Below are 17506 nucleotides of genomic sequence, written 5' to 3' on the forward strand. Positions count from 1 at the left end.
TGTGCTCTGCGAAGCTTGCATAACTATCCCATCTTGCCACCTGCAGCAAGCACTCCACCAGCTTTGGTTGTGGTTCCTCTGCATGGAGTCCTCTACTTTCTGCCATTTTATGAGACTTTTAATACTGTGCAGGCAGAAATTTGAGGCAAAATCCCAGATCCCATTTTAGAAATATCTTATCTGCAACTCCAGGGTCTACTGTCTATGCTAGCTGAGCAATTAGAGTTACAAAAAAGTAGTGGACGTCGGTGAGAGGGCTTATGTGTTGCGTTAATTTTTGCAAGGCATTCTGTTTTCCACCTGATTCCCATCTGGCCGCCTTTACAAGGGTTCAGAGGTAAGGGCTGGGGAGCACTGATCTCAAGCAGCAGTGTGCAGTACAGAACCGTGCAGGGAATTATCCTGCTCTCCGAATCCTCCGATGTGACTTTTCCCAGGTGGTGACGTTGATGGGACCAAGTCCAAGAGAACCACACGCTGCAAAGCAGCAAGTCTCATCCCCATCAGATGGTGAGACCGCACCTTGCCACAGTATGGTCAGATTTTCTAATAGCAAGGGCCAAGTCCCAGCTCTGAGATAGCGCTGTACAATCAGTTATAGCTATCAAACACCTGGAAATCTGAGATCAGCGTGAAAAAGCTTCAAAATTTGTTTGGGCATAATTTCTGAGCAGAAGAGGGAAGTGTCTGGGGAAATGCAGCTGTATGAATCCTCATTCCTCCTAAAGTTTCTGCTTTTCTAATAAAAAACCAGTAAGCCGGACTTCGCTAAAATTTTCATTTTCATATCTCCAGCTCCGGAGTCGAGCACCTAGTCAGCCTGCTGACTTCTCAGGAGTGGGTTGAAGGGGTTTAAAGGTGCTCCCTGGTACGTCAGCGGGAGCACAGAGGTGGGACACGGGCCAGCACCGCGGCTCAGGCACGCCGCCGAGCGGGCTCGCACCTCGGCAGGGGAAGGCAGCGAAAGCCCCGCGCTGGGAGCGCGCTGGCAGGCTGCCTTCCTCCCCGGCTGCTGGGAAGGTGGATGTGATTAAGTCGAGCGGCCTGACCGTTAAAACCACTGGAACGGTAATTGCAGAGCGAAGGCGAGCCTGAGCTCCGAGCGCGGGGATGCTCGGATGTGGTGGATTTGTTTAGCTTGTCACAGAAGTGGAGACCAGTGTTAAAATTTGAAGGGCGCTGCTCTCTGAGAGTGTGATGGGTTTTAGCTTGTGATTTCTTCTAAAAAGCCTCTCTCTCTCTTTCACCTTCTTATTTTTTTTTTTTCAAACAGATAAGGACACTTGGATACTGACACTGGAAAGGAGAGTGAATTATTCTGCAGCAGGAGCCAATAATAAATGTATCGCTCAATTTTTCTTTTGGAGAGGAGGCAACAGAGGGTAGGGAGACGGGAGGAAGTGCTAAATGTTCAATTAACCAAAAGAACTAACAAGCTAAACTTTGGGGAATGCTTTACATGATATATTACCATGCAATTAAATGGCAGTATAGTATTACAGTGTTACATTATATTCCATTTAATTTCCTGTAAGCTCTCATGATGAAAGCGCAGGCGAAAGCTGATTCTATTGATCTCTCTTGCTCTAACCTACTGAACAGCTCTTCAGCAGACGAGTGGCTGTTTTCCTCAGGTTAGTTACGTGAGCGTCATCTGGACTTGCACACTGTGAGGTAATGATTTGCTCGTGTGAATGGCTTCACTGAGGCAACTTCACGTTTCCCTGCCTCCCTCCTGGGGCATATTTGGGATGTCATCTTGGTGAATGTAGAGTGTGGATAGCTTGCTATGGGATGCTAAATTTTCGTTGTTCTTTTCTTTCAGTATGGCCAAAATCCATGACGATGACTAATATTTTTCCCAGTGCAGAAGTGAGTCACTTTTAAAAAGTGGTTCAAAACCAAAGATTGATGTGATATGTGTGTGTGTGTGTGTGTGTGTGTGTGTGTAATTAGTGCTGCAGGCTTAAATAGCGTCATTTTGCCACCTTGTACCAGTCTTCAATCACTAATTCTCTCTTCATCTAAGGACCAAATCTTACATTCAAGAGTAACTATTCACTTAAAGCATAAACAATCAATAGGTTTGTGCGAATGAGGGACGTTAAACTAACATAGGAATGCATTGCAAAGTAGGGATGTAGCTAAATGTATTCTTAAATGCTCAAGGCTTTAATGACAATCTTGATTGTTGGTCAGTTACTATAGCACTAAAGTATTACTATTTCATAACCCTCTCATTATAGGGAACTTGACTGGTTTTCGTGCTAGTCTGAAATTGCACAGTTTGTCGTCCTCCGTTTCTCTCAGCATCTGTAGTTTCTGTGGTGCACCACCAGTCTTGAAAGGAGCGCAACCTGGAGAAAGGAAGGAGCGCAGCAGGTCGGGACTGAGCTGTGCAGAATCGCTGTGGCAAAGATTACGCAAGATACACTGAGAGCATGTCAGCTCCTACTTACTGATGTTAATTTGTAATTTTTATGAGTGCCATGATCAAATAAATTTACAAAAACATAATCCAGATTGCTGGGGCAGAGGAACACTGAACACAGGGCTGCTCTAACATCCTGTGTATTATTGGCCCAGAGCCACTGCCAGCTGCAACATTTTTCTGTTAGAGAGATGAAATTGCTGCTCCCGAATGCACACAAATATTTAAACGCCTGACACAATATAAAGCAATGGATATAAGGACATAAGAAATAAAACAGCCTTTTGGCGATAAACCTTGCTGAGGGAGCAACAGCCTAGTAAATCCTATCTAACATTTAGCAGAGCCTTAGACCTGACGCTGACCTCTGCCAATACATTTGTGTGTAGATTCGATAGGAATCTCGACAGTTTGGGGTCTTGGTTTTCCTTTCACCCATCTGTTACTAACGCAGCCCATATTTGACGTGACTGTTCCACTTCATCTGAGACCTGCCAAATAAAAATTCTCTTTTCTTTACATGAGTAATAACTACTAATAATTTGCATTTACAGCACATTGCAACTTCTCTCAAAAAGTGAAAGCACTTCATAAATAGGAGGCACGGAGGTTTTTAATACTTCTGAGAGGCGGCGTATTATTTTCACTATTCAAAACTAGAGAAGCTATCGCAGAGAAAGTGCCACATTCAGTGTTATGGCTGAAAGAGAAAGGCAAAGCCTTGAGGAGACTGCAAGCCCCTTGAGTGCTTTTGCCACAAAACCACCCAGCAGTAAATGAGAAAACTGCACGCACCATAAAAAGGGTAGTCACACTGAATGAAGTCAGTAATGGTACCTATGAAATACTAAGCCATTTTAGAGTCAGAGAATTTTTATGAAACCTGTTAATTTGAAGTATTTCCCGTGGGGCATTTTGAGTCAGATTCAACCTGCTAAATAGAGGGAAAAAGTGCTAACTCGCATTGAGGGAAAGGTCAAAGCTACACTGATTAGCAAATGTGGGAAATAACCAGGCTGTCTATGGTTCAACCCGAGGGGTGATGATAACTGCAGACCGCAGTCCTCCCGCCCCGCGTGCCTCAGCAGACTCACGCTGACTCGATGCTCCTCACAGCAGCAAAGATCTTCTCTCAAAAAGGCACTTTATGGCACTGGAGCGTTCGGTAGGCTCCCTCTTCTGCACCGCGAGGGTGGAGGGAGCTGGGCTGATGGCGAAGCCGGGTCTGTACCGTCTCAGAGCCTTGTGACGGGAACTACAGCAATATGTTGCCTAGTAATGATCTTTCTAGGGACTCAAAAGGCTTTATAAATTTTTAATGCTCAAAATTCATTTTCTGATAGCCTTAATACAGGTTTACGATTTCAGTCTGTGAAACAATAGCTGGCGCGTGTTCCCAGTTATTAAGGCCTGACTACCTTTTTCTTGTCTAATTTTCAGTAGTATCTCAGGTTTTTTCGAGGTCACTTTTTAACAAGAGCCATGGCAACAGTTTTATCAATCTCAGCTCACCATTCTGGGTTGGGCACAAGATGGGGTGATTCGGGTCTTGCGCAAATCACTTTTAGAGTGGGTTTAACTCCTTAAGCTCCCTGTGAAGCTGCTCCTCCTTTACACCAGGGTAAGTGCAGGATAAGGATCAGGCTATCGGCATTTGCAACTTCTCTTCCCAAGGATCCGTGCAGCCAAGTCTGCCTCTGCGATATGGGTAGTGAATATATCCATTCTGCTCCACTTCCAGGCATTCATTTCCTGTAACATAATTTTTAAGGAGTCTCTGGCAGTTCAGTGGAAGGAGATTTTTTTTTTTTTCTTTCTAATCTCTCTTAAAGCCCTATTACCACTTTTAATTACCACTATTTAATTTTTAAGGACAAAAAATCTGCCCGACTTGTTGAGTTGCTTAAGTCTCTGGTTAATCGCTCCTAATTAACACGGCCGCTGCGTCAGCCCCAAGCTGAATGAAGGAGAGGGCAGCAGAGGCAGGGACCGTGCATCTACCCACTCGTCTCCCTTCGTGGCATGTTTGTACCTGTGCTTCCCTGCTTTTTTGTCTTTTTAGTCCTTCCCCAACTGCGTCACGGATACATTGGCACCGTAAGGTCCGCAGGACCAAGACAGTCTTTGTCTCTGCTGGTGGCGTGTCGGGACCCCAGGCTCCCACCATGGCCAGCTGTGGTGCCCCTTGCTATCCGTGATCCTCACACCGTCACGGTCACCAGCAAAGCTCAGAGCCACCCTCGCTGCCCCCCCTGGGTGGCGAAGGACCCAGTATCTCTCCTCTCCCATCTCCAAGAAGGGCTGGTGCTGCTGGGGATGCCCAGCCTGGGCACTGGGTCTTACCCAGTCCAGGCTACAGATGTCCCAGCCATCTCACGTCCCCAGTGGATGGAGGTTCAGTTAGATACGGTGCCGGAGCACGGAGCACACAGCAAGAGGAGACAGAGGGGAAAAAAGGTCTTGTTTTCAAACCGCCCAGCTGCAGCGAGCTGCGAGGCAGGTGAGAACATTGGGAGAGCACGGGCTCGGCGCTGGATGTCTGCAACACAGCAGGTTTCCTCCTGCCTCCTACACAAATCCCGTGTGGTGACAGCTCGCCTGCTGTCACCGACAGACAGCCTCTGATCATCACGGATATCACCTCCCTTCGTTCCCCAGGTAAGGACGGGACGAATACCCTGACACGGGCGGCAAAGTGCTCTGGAGATGGTTGGTGCATGGTGTATTCTGCTGTCCGAAGGGCTCGGGTAGGGGTCCTCTCTCTGCAGCTTTCCTCTTCCTTTACGCTCCTTCCATTCTCCTCTTAAGAAAACTTTATGGAGGGAAATTTCTGTGTTTCAGGCAATAGCTCGCTTCTATCAGTGCTTCTTGAAGAGTTCATGATTCCTGGTTATTTATCTGATGTGCATAAATGACAATGTGTCACCTGGGTTGTGTTCGAACGGAGAGCGCAAAATAAATAATGGTACGATGCGTTAGGCAGCTTTTCTTCTTGAAGACATAATGAGGCTGTTTACTGCTGGATCATTGATTTCTGCAAACTCTGTTGTAAAACCTCCTACCGCCACCATCAGGACATCAAAATATAAAATTCTTTTTTATGCAGAACACAGCATCAAAGCCAAAAAAGTCAGTACATCCAATAAAAACATGACTAGGATATAAATCTTTTGGATGTACACAACAATATGTACGGAATCGGAAATTGTAATAGTATGTCTTGCCAGAGAGACATCCATAAGGAAAAGTATGGGTGTTTTTTTCCTGTAATTTGTGCAATAGTCATGCAGTAAATAAAAAATCTGAAGAAAATAACTTGCATTGCCCATATTCATGAACGTGAATTAACGGGGCATCTAATAATAACACTGTAAGGACATTAAGAATATTTTTGCCTTACTTCAGTAAAAGTTGTATGGCTCATTGAAGACTGTCTTCTTTCCACGTAGATGCCGACTGTATTTATGAATTCTCAGTCAGCTTTTGTGTATAACCTGGAAACCTAAACTCCTAAAAAGTTCTTTCTGACACTTTGCAAATGCAGTCACAATTGTCTATGAAATATTCAACTAACACCAAATATAGCCAGAAAGTACCACATCTACGTGGTGTCATTTGGCCATCATCAGGAAGTCTTGGTTGAGGCTGGACTGGGCAGGGTGTCAGTTGATGGAAATGACCTCCTTCTAGCATGATTTATATTAGCAGACAATTTGGTCTTCTCTGTATAGTTTTGTGTAGTAGCTTTCTGTAGTCCAAATAAAGAATCACTAGTACAACAATAAATAATAAAGACATTTCTGAGTACGTTGCAATGCAACACACCAGATGATTGCTTTTACAACCAAGCATACGACCAAGGAAAGCGTGTGCTCTACTGCCTCAGCTGCATTAAGTTATTGTTTACTCTTATTCACTAATAAATAATGTCCCATTCCAGGCGAATATGGTTTGTATGGTTTTGATTAAAATTATATCAGCCTTAAATTGAACTGTCTTCCTTGAAGAAGTTAAGCTACGCTGCTTTAGTATGCGTAGCTCTCTGCCTACTATGCAGTTGCTCCAACCCACTGCTCTGCTGTTGCTGCTGTGGCTGAGCACCCCAGGACCCCCAGTGGGTGTGCAGGCAAAGCAAATACCTACATATTTTTGGGGCACACTAACGGTAAGTAGGTATTTACTGTCAGCAATTATGTGCGTACCTGGGTCCTCATTGTCCGACGACATCATGTATTTTCTAAGGAAAGCCCTTGTGACTTTACTGTTTCAATCTGTGTAACCAAGCATTAAAAAATTTGTAGGAAGAACCTTTGATGCCCTGAATCAAGAGGGCCCGGTCTGTGATAGCACGTTGTTTTGGGACAGGTTTGTCCTTTGCTGGTTGTATGAAAAAGAACTTTCCGTAATTCCCAGGAATTAATTTAAAAGGAGACACTCATTAAAGTGGAAAGCAATGGGAGTGGGGGTGCCAGGGGAGTGAATAGTCATTTATTATGGTCATTTATGGGAACAGTTTTCAGAACAGGTGGAGGTTTCTCCACAGCTCAGTGAAGGGAAGCATTTGGCCCCAATGGGGTTACAGAAAAGCTCACAGGGAAGTCTGTGGAGGAACGAAAAGAGATGTGGAGCGAGGGCAAGCAGCCTGCAGTTCTGCGCTGCACAGCCGGCAGTCTGTTGTAGGAAGGATGGGGATTTCTTTTGGACTACATTTCTTGAAGTGCTGGGGAAATACCCTGGGTCAGCAAGGAAGCTGGAAGAGCAGGAGAGTACAGGGTACAGGAGGGCTGGCAGGTTTGGGGTCTAGGTGTGAGGCTGGCAGAGGTCTTCCAGTCCTGGGAATGGGGCAGGAAGGTTCCCACGACAGGAACTCCCCATAGCTGAATTTTAACTTTGGAAGAGCTTTAGACCAAAGGACCAAAAAGCACAAAAGCTGCTTCCTAGCCTGCTTAGGGCAGCTGATTCAGATGGGGAATCAAAAGGCATGATATCAGCTAGGTAAGTGTTACTGCAGACCAGTAAGGTCCAGCAGGCTGCTGGGAGGAGGGTGCTGCACAGCTGAGGTCCTGCCAAAAAGGACTCATGTCCTGGGTGGACATTTATAAACTTTCAGGAAAAATGCCTCCAATTACCTGAGTTTCCATGGAGGTCTGTGGAGGAAGACATGGTCCTTCAAGACCAGCCTCTAAACCATTTACCATCCAGTTTTACGTAGCACTAACAGCTCAGATTGCATCCAGATGGGAAAACGGTGTGGCTGTGTCATTCCTTCAGCCAGTTCTCCCCACCATGGAAACATGCTCTGCCCATGCTCTGCTAGCTGGAATGGATGACTGGCTTAATTGCATTGCCATATTGCCACTTGTATTTGCAATAGCCACCGTCTGTTAAGTAACTAGAAGCAGGAGGAGCAGTTTTGTGTAAGGTGGAACTAGGAAGGCCTGGTAGCGTCTCACATTTGAACCGTCTGGCATCTAAGGAGGTGTGAAGTCTAGCAGATGATTTTCTTCTTGTTGAGAAGAAATGGTTCCTAATGGCTTTCCTCCATGATGCCTAAAGAGGGTGAAATGTCACAGCCTTCCCCTCAGTACAGGCGCTAGTAGGATTTCTCTTCCCTTCCCAGTTACTTATTTTAATTTAACTTTACCAAGCATCATTTCTTCAGCTCACAGTAGCTGGGCTAAGCACAGCTGGTTGTTACACCCCTACTTGTGACTAGTCTCAGACACACCGAGTGTGATTTTGGTTTGTAGATGCTCACCTCCAAGCCAAACCAACCTGTCTGCCTGCACCAGCTCCCTGACCACCTGCTAGCCTTCCAGCAAAGCGCTGGAAGAAGCCAAAGTTCGTTAGAAGAAGGCTGTATTCCTGACATAGTAGAGTAACAGAGCCATAAGTGGGTGTTTGTGACCCTCCAGGAATGCTCTTTGCAGGAAAGATACCCCAGTAGCCAAAGCGGCAGGAGTCCTGCTCTCAGCTCTGGAAGACACGTTGGGGTCGTACCGAGAGGAGGACTGCAGAAAACTGCTTTTCTCTGCACTGAGAGCAATACGGAGCAATCTGAAACAAAATTTAACCGGGAACAACCACTCCTGCTTTGTGCTTTCCAGAACCAGAGGCAAAAATGCCTCCTTCTTGTATTAACGTACTGGATATGTGAATGGCTCCCTCTGCTCTCTTTCCACATTTCAGCTATGTTTGCATACTGTATTACAATTATCTACAAACGGGTTTTACAGGGACAGATTCCAATTCTGAATATTTAAATAGACCGGATCGCTGTATCTCATTGTACAGAGATGAGATTCTCTTTGTTTCCATACAAAGGCGTGGAAGGGGGGTGGGAGGGAGGCAAAGGGGAATGTGGGAAAGGTGTGGAGAGATGAGGAAAAAGCCACCTGGAAAGGGCAAAGGGAAATGGAGAGCGCTCCACGCACAAGCCTACTTTGGCTCATGAATTTAACATGTGTGTAATGTTTCTTATGAGAAGTCATGTGATCAATTTAAACTAGCCCCTAGGCAAGTCTAATCTGAACAAGATGCCTGAGACAAGCTACAAATTGCAGGGTTTAATAAAAAGAGTAGGCCAGAGTCAGCAGAGCAGAGGATAACACAGGAGGGGGAAAGGGCTAGGATAATATCAGAACGTGAAATGAAGTGTCCATGAGAAAATCTTAATAATACGTTACACCGAGGTAGCGAAGACTGGAAAGGAGACATTGCATTAGAATTCTGCACAGTTGGAGGTGTAAGTCGTGTAAGATATCCCGGCATTTACTTCATATCCATGAAGAGTGACACAGTTCTTTTAGCTGATTTGCACCACTGCTGTATCCGTGTCTTGCATTGTGTCCCTACCATTAGGTGTCACCACTCCACAGCAGTAGATTTCTGAGGAGATAAGTCTAGAAAGTCTGGTCTAATATCACAAATGCAGTATTTCTTTCTTAAGGGTTCCCAGGCTACTCCTACAAAAGGATCTTCCTGCATAACAAGCTAAGCTACTGCAGCGGACAGACAGCGTGGTACTGGGAGAGACTGGCCAGATCCCAAACGCCTCTGCCGTTTCTGGAATGGTTTGGTTTCAGGCTCTTAATATTGAGGTTTAACTTCTGGGTACGTTCAGCCTCAACACTGCAAAAGAAGGCTCTCGCCTGGCTTTCAGGGTGCCTCGCTCGCCTTGCTGCTTGGCTCGTCCTCCACTCGTGGCTGGGACCGAGCCTTTGCTGCTGGCCCTGACGGGCGACCAGCCCTCACGCCGCGCAACTTGGCTTCACATCATCCGCGCTTCTCCGACAGACCACTAGTCTAGTTGTGGGCCCAAAATGAGTGGGGTTAACACGGCTGGTTTTGTTTCACGGAGAAAAGGTAACTGAAATTGTGTTCCCACTTCTCTGTCTCATGTACCATAACGCTCTACAGCTTCCCTATGAGATCGGACTGTACTACAAGGAGTTGAACGCTGTTAGTACAAAACCACTGTTGGGAAAAGCAAATGTCATCTGCTTGGCAAAACAGATTTTGGAAATCACAGCGATATTTGTTAACTGGTCACCATTATGGGGACGACCGGTAATCCCCACTGCAATTTCCATGGAGTTAAATAACTCTTTACTCGGAAGTTTTCATCATAAACTGGAAACAATGGCCCAAATGTCTAGATCAGCCAGATTAGATCTGCGCAAGCTTGGCTTCCTAACAAAACCTCAAGCAAACCCTGTAAGTTTTTGGCTCCTGGCACCGCTGCCTGACCCCACTCCCTGAAGGCTGGGAGAGCTGCAGCCCCCCGAGCACAGTGGCCGGGGCAGGGGGATGAATTGCCAGACTGCAACCGGCAATGTCTTTCCAATTAATTCAATACCTGAAAAAAACCAAGAATTCTTTGGAAATTCAAGGTAAATATTTCCTCTTGTAACTGATATTTACTTAGCAACATAAACAAGGGACTGAAGGACAGAACATGAGTCACAATGTGGAATTAAAAAAATCTGTAATTTTTGCTGATGGGCAACCGCTCTGTCACACTAACTGCTGCCAGCGAGCTCATTTTGGCCTGAGACTGTACAGACTTGTTTCTCTGATGTGTCAATCTCTTCCGTACTGTTGGGAAAGCAACATCGACATAACGAAGTGTGAGGGCCCCATGGTAATAGTCTTCTCTTCCTACCTTCCACCCTCCTCCCATCAGGGGAGGAAGCTAGAGTGGTTTCTTTCCTTTCAGTGTTCTCTTGCTTCTTAAATTAGTTGTATCTAAAGAGGCTGCAGGGGCTCCATGATGCTAGGTTCTGCATATAGTCCATACACCTTCCCCACAAAGCTTTGTAGTCAAAAATCACAAGATAGACAAAGGGAAAACTACTCTCATTTAGCAAAAATTTCTAAACAAGTCACACAAGGAGTCTGTGGCAGAGCCTGGATGTGCACAACGTTCTCCGAAATCCCGGTTGGTGTCTGTGACAAGACTCGTGCTGAGCACCCCTGTGTCCTTCCATCCAGACACTACACTTCTGTGTCCAAACGAGCACCCTGTAGGACATATGACCTGCCAGGGACAAAACCAATATATCTAATTAAGAACATAATTGATTAAGAGCCTCCAGAAGCAGACCAAACCAAGGGCCCACCTCCCTCAGTATCTTCTCCCTGTTTAAGGAGATCAGCATAAAAAAGATGAAGTACAGAGTGATTTTTCCCCTGGTATAATCTCCCAGGTTATAGAAATCCGCACTTTATAGATTGCAGGAGTTGGAAGCTGCATCCACTCAAAAATGTTTTAAAGGCACTGTCAGATCTAGGCTTCATGACTGTTTAACTCTTTTGAACCTGTTTCTACTCCCAGTGTCCACAACATCCTGTGACAATGAATTTCATAGTTTACATGGCTGCATTTAACTCATTTAACTGCATGAAAAAGTGCTTTCTTTTGCTTGCCAAAAATTTCATTGGGTGCCTCCTAGTTCTCCTTTTATGAAGAACAATAAATAACCATTCCCAGTTCATCTTCTCCAGACCACTTGTGATTTTACAGACAACTATATTAAAAAATATTTAAACATACACTCCCTAAGCTTTTATCAATGTCTTCACATCAACATAAAACCTGTTTCATATTACTTGGGTTGAAGCCTGCCATGGCTGTTGTCCAGCTACATATTTTAGCAACAAAAGTAAATACATGCAGCCAAGCCTCTTGCATTGTTTTGTGTATTTGTCTGGCAATATTGCTTCCTCCTTTTTAGCGTTTGGTAGGAAGTATTTATTTAAAAGCAAGACTGCGTGCGTACTCCCTCATTGGACTGTCTCAGATACTCAGAGTGCTCCAGACCTTAACTGGAGGAAAATCGGGGAGAAATCCTGCTGGATATTGGCAGTGTAAGAAGGGCAAGCGCTCCGTGCCCCGTGAGCTGGACTGACGGCTGGAAAATCTCACTTGCTGGTGGGCGCGTGTCCCAGAAGGGCAATTTAACTTCCATCGCCTCTTTGTGTGCACAGGGATTTGCCCTGTGGTTTGAGGTTTGCTGCCAGCTGGGAATAGGCATGGGGCGCAATTATACATTAAATGCAAGCTGAAGTCAAAACTGGGTGTAGCTGCTTACTCCTAATAAATTTTGGGAGTGAGGCTGTGCAGTGTGAAAGGTCATACGCAGGATTTCCTTTTGATAAGACATGCCTTGCTGCCCCAGAGGAAACAGAGGCTGCCCAGCATGTCTGTGCCTGCTTGTTTGTTCATTTCTTTGAGGTGTTTGGTAGACTTTTAGCCTCCCTCTGGCAGCCCACGCATTGGTCCGGAGGTGGGGTGCGTGCCGTATTCCTCACACAAGCCCAAATCCGTCGTTGCTGACTGTTTGCTCTCCTGGCTCGCAGAGGGTGCGGGTGAAAGAAGGTCTCACTGCTGGTCCTGACACATCCCAATGCCCAGAGCTACGGAGGGGACACAGCCCCCTTGGCCACCCCGGAGTGCCTAAAACCAGATCCCAGACAGCTGAACGGGCTGCCCGGGACTTTGGCCAGAGACCTGCAGAAGTCAGGCACTTACAAAATAAATGTATTTGACTCTGCCTTCTGAAGAGGTCTCTCAAACTTGTTATTTCCCCTTCGTGAGACCATTTGAGCCAAAATGACACCAGCTTCTGCTAAAGAGAGCCATCTATGCTATTTCTTCAGTCCAGGCTGTGCAGCATCTGCCCAAGCATCCCAGTGAGTGCTCAGGTTGAGAGGATCCCACTCTTCAGAGGAGTTCCACCAGTTACAAGCAGTATTTCTTAACACACCTGAAGGCCTGCCTGTACCTCAATGCTATTCTTGTTCAGCCGGAGTTTTCAGCTCTGATCTTTCTTGAACCTTTTTCTCTGCCGAAGATGATCCTAGACAACTCAGCAAAGACCTTCCTTCAGGTCATATGCTGAGTACAATGAAAAATCATCTCAGTCAGTCCTTGGCCATCTGAACTCAACCAGACTTGGGCAGTAAGGATGCAGCACCAAGGTTTTCCCTTGGGCTGGGGATGTCCCCCATCTGTTTCAGCAGGGAAGCCAAGGGTTAGAGGGGGAAAGGTCTGCAGTTCATGGCCCAGAATGGCTCTGCACAAACCTGCACAGGAGCCCTTTCCTCTGGGTGCATGGCTTTTCCCAAGAAGGTCCTGCTTCGTGGTTTTGGAGCTATCCCTGCACCGAACAGGCAGGGCTACAGGCATCCTGGTGTAGCAACGTCACTTGGCTGAGGTGATGCATGGTGGCCAAGAGGAGAAGATCAATCCCTCTGCTGAGAGCACGACAGGCATGGAAACCTGGATGTATGGGGTGCTCCACAGGCTTTTAGTGAAGAGAGTGCCACCTGAACAGCAGACTTCATCAGTTTGCACGTTATGTTGCATGTAATGCAATAAGTTGGGGGAGAGGCAGGAAGGCACTTCTGCCTTATGAAATAGCCATGCCAAAAAACAACTAGGAGAGAAATATGGAAGTTACTGCCTGTGTTGTGAAAAGCTGACCATGTCCGTGGTAACCGTCTCCAGTTGTTCTCAGGCGTGAGGTATCCCCATTACAGACAAAGGGGGAAGTCTGCTAGTACATCTCTTTAGGGCAAGAATGCTGTGTGGACTTTGTGGGTATTCCTGCAAAGGAGCTGAGATCTCTGGGGCAAAGGAATAGCAAACAGAGATGACTAACGAAGACCATTGCAGGGAGCAGCTCATTACTGCAGTACATGGTGGGACTTATTAACCAGTAGCCTAAATGAGGATAAGAGAAGGCACACCTGGGTTTGAGAAATAGAGGACAACAAACTGTGAACAAGCGGTTGCTGTTCACACCCTCACAGTCCTTGACTGAGAAGTGATGAAGACTCACATTATCACCCAGTGATTTTGGAGAAAGCATTTCTCTTTGGCTCTTTTGAGAATTCTTTTGCTTCCTTTCTCTTTTTTTTTTCTCCTCTATAATAAACTACTGTTTGATTAAACCTCTTTCATTGCTTATTGTGAAAAAGCAGTTTGTTAAGTACTGGCATGGAATAACTCCATTTTCCCAGCGTAACCTCTACAAGTTGAAGCCAGTGCTTACGCCAAAGCCTAGCAGAAGGGTCACAGAGGCAAATACGGATTTAAAAGCATCAGATTCTTCTGTGCCAGACACAAAACCTTTGAAATTTGGAGGGACTGGCAACACCATGTAAGCATGTGTAGTAATATAAACATTGCTCTAACGCCAAGTCTTCAGATCACACTCCACGTCTACACATAAGAGGGGGCAGAAATTTGAAATCAAATGTTTTGTGAAAATTTCAATCGGTTGGTGCTGCGTTAACAGCAGAACGCTGCAGATGATGTGAATGTAGTAAACCAGGCAGAAGAAATAAGCAACCCCTCTGCAACCTCAAAAATTATAGAGAGATACGGTCACGGTGACTGAAAAGAGGAAAGCACATGACTAAGTTTTGCTTCCAAAACTATAACAGAAGCTTTTGCTGTTTAGTAAATATTTCTCCTCTGCTCCCATTCCTGAGTAAAGACATCTGTAGTTGAGAAGTATGAGACTTCTGCTTTTTGCTGAAGCCTTTGGGTAATATGGTATTTTCCTGCACAATTATTTCATTTCTACTTGTGTTCTTGCTCTGGTTTGCATTCCTACTCTGAACTTGTACATGAGGGACAAATATCCAGGTAATTACATGCAAAAGCTCTGCACCGTCTCCCTGAAGAATCAAAAAAAGGCTCAAAGAAGCAAATCTAACTAAAAAAGAAAATCAAATCTATCTAAGGTAAATCCAGCCTACTGATCTACAGGTGTAGACTACTGGCCTGACAATGAGCTCAAAAGCAGCTTAATTAGGGCATGTTACACTGACCAGAAGTCATTGCCTTGTGTGGAAGCGGGAGGTGACAGATGTATTTCTGTGCATCAGTTGGTGAAAGTCAGCACCAGATCTAAGTGCAAGTCAGTAGCACTCCTACCCCTAAAACAATATCCCGAGTTTATCCAGAGGTCAGCTTGTATTGATCTCAGGGGAAAGGTCACTTGAAGCTGAACCCTATGAAAACAAACAGGAAACCTCATCTTGGAAACGTTTAGATATTAAACAACAGAAACAAAAATCCCTTTGTGATCATAGAAGAAGATGATCATCTGTGTCCTATTCAAGCAAAGTGCTTCATTATGAACTGCTTTGTGTGAAACACATATACTACCCCTTTAGTTTCAATGACAATTCTTGGATGCTTAAAATTTAGTATGAGCTTGTTTGTTTGGTACCTCATGGAACAGAAAGGACCCAATCACCCAGAAGCAGATGTTCCTCAAATCAATAATTGAGAAGATTATGAAGCTAATAGTAGCTATAGATACATAGAAAACATAGATTATTTCTTCATACACTGCAATTGTGCCTGTGTAATAAAGTCTTGTGTGCACTAGGGTCCTCAGGTGGAGAAGGATGCTGCAACCCACTGTTGGTAAATGCAAATAACATGACTAGAAAGAGGAAGTGTTGCCATCCAGGAGATTTCAAAAGCTTTATCAAAGAAAATATCTGAGGAAAAACAAGATGTTGAGCGGGCTAAGTGGTGTAACAGACATTTAGCATCAAATTAACAGAAGAGTTAACTGTGTATCACCTGGATTATTGTTTTTGAGGCAGGAATTGTCCTTACCTGAGCCTGTCATGATGACACCTCGAGGCTGCCAGATCTTTGTGTACAGTTAGATAACACCCTCTGGAGAAGAAAACACACTGCACGCCTTGAAGTGGTAAAAATGAATCATGTCATAACTGTGTAGAAATGCAAATACAGGCAGTTCAAGTGGCAATTTTAATGTTTGTTACTTAATAGTGTATCCCAAAGTTGTAGGTTAACATTTTCAAATGGGTATTATGATTTGGGGGTGTTTTAGTTTTGAAATAATATGAGTGACTCTGAACACCAGGTCTCTATGATACCTTAAACAGAGCACCTCAAAGCTGAGGCTAATCATTCTGGTGGTGCAAGCTGTGTGCATGTCTAGCAACATGGAAGTTAAAAAAAAAGATGACTGCCCATGCAAAAGTATTTTAAAAATCGGAAGAAAGGAGGAACTGAAAATATTACAAAACAGATTCCCTCCAAATGAAAAGAAGAGTCATGGAAATTATATTTAGCAGACCATCCAACATGTAGAAGTACAGCTGTATGAAATGGGTTTTGGCTTCTGCAGGGAAGACAGGACTGAGAAACTGTCTTCCTCAGAAAAAACAGAAACAGAATAGATGCCCTAAAGCTGCTAAAAAATACATGCAGGATAAACTATTAACAAGATATTGGTTTTAAATATTTTCCACCCTATCTTTCCCAGGAAACCAGATCCGTTACTGGTTGTTCATGTACAAAACTGAACAGTTCCTTGTAAATCATTATGCTCGAGTACTAAGTGCTCAATATGTTAAGAGCTACTGGAGAAAAAGTGGACGTCTAATTTACCCTTATTATAAGCTAACGTGGAAAGATGCCAGGCTAGTCTGGAGAAGTAATAAAACCACAGCACGCATTGGGATCGAATGCCTGATGGTGGCCTGGGTATTTTTTAATTGGCGGGTAGGTTGGCGTCCCATCTGGCTTAGATTAGCATTGCTCCACTGACCCAAGTGGGGCTGCAGCAACGTGCAGCACCTGAAGACCCAGACCTGCGTAAAGAGATTGGAAATTTTCAATGAAAGGACTCCGCCACCAGCTCCTCGGTGGCACGCTGTGCTCACAGACCCGCATCCTGCTCTGCGACAGTTGGTGGGCCAGGGAGCCGCGGGAGCCGGCTGCTCCTTGGGAGCTGGTGGGACCGTGCTGCTGCCGACCAGGGCACAGCCTGGCAGCACCAGCACCAGGCGAGCAGGGCAGGGATGGTGGCAGCAACCAGGGACAGCCACGGCCCAGCGGTCATCCTCACGGAGCTCTTTTCTCAGGAGCTGGCACCATCACAGAGCCGGTCGGGGGCACCAGCAGCCGGACTCCTCAGTGCAGGGAGAAGACTGCAGAGCTCGCTGGCATCCTCAGGGCTCACAGTCAAAGGATACTGACGATGCCAGGCTAGAACTTTTCAAATGAAGATTAAATTCTTCCAGCATGCTTTTTTTATTTATATGATCAGCTGGTTCACCTTGTGTAGGGATCAGAAGCATATAGCAGCTACTGGTGCGACTTCTGAAGTGCAATCACGTTCCCCTCTCCTCTTAACAACCAAAAGGTTTAGCACCAGGAGTCTCTGTAGAAGAATCAAGGTGGAGTCGAGGGCTTGTATCCTCCTAAACTGTCAGTTCATCATGCTTATGTTGGATGTCCTGACCTGCAAAAAAGCTTGTGAACAATTTGCTATTGTCTGCTCCTGCTATTAGCCCTTGCTGAGCACTTATAGCAACATATTTTACTCTGCTCTACCTGATCTCTCTATTTATTGATTAGTTTCCTTCTAAGTGAGAACACAATTAGCATATTTTTGGTAGCTGCTTCTGTTTAGGTTTCCCCATTGGGACTGCCTAGAACAATTGCCAAGAACTTATTTTTAACTAGGCTTAAAACATGAATTTATTGCTATAGTTATTAAGAAGGGGGTCTCT

This window comes from Haliaeetus albicilla, chromosome 28, assembly GCF_947461875.1.
Source record: "Haliaeetus albicilla chromosome 28, bHalAlb1.1, whole genome shotgun sequence".
Taxonomy (NCBI): Eukaryota; Metazoa; Chordata; class Aves; order Accipitriformes; family Accipitridae; genus Haliaeetus; species Haliaeetus albicilla.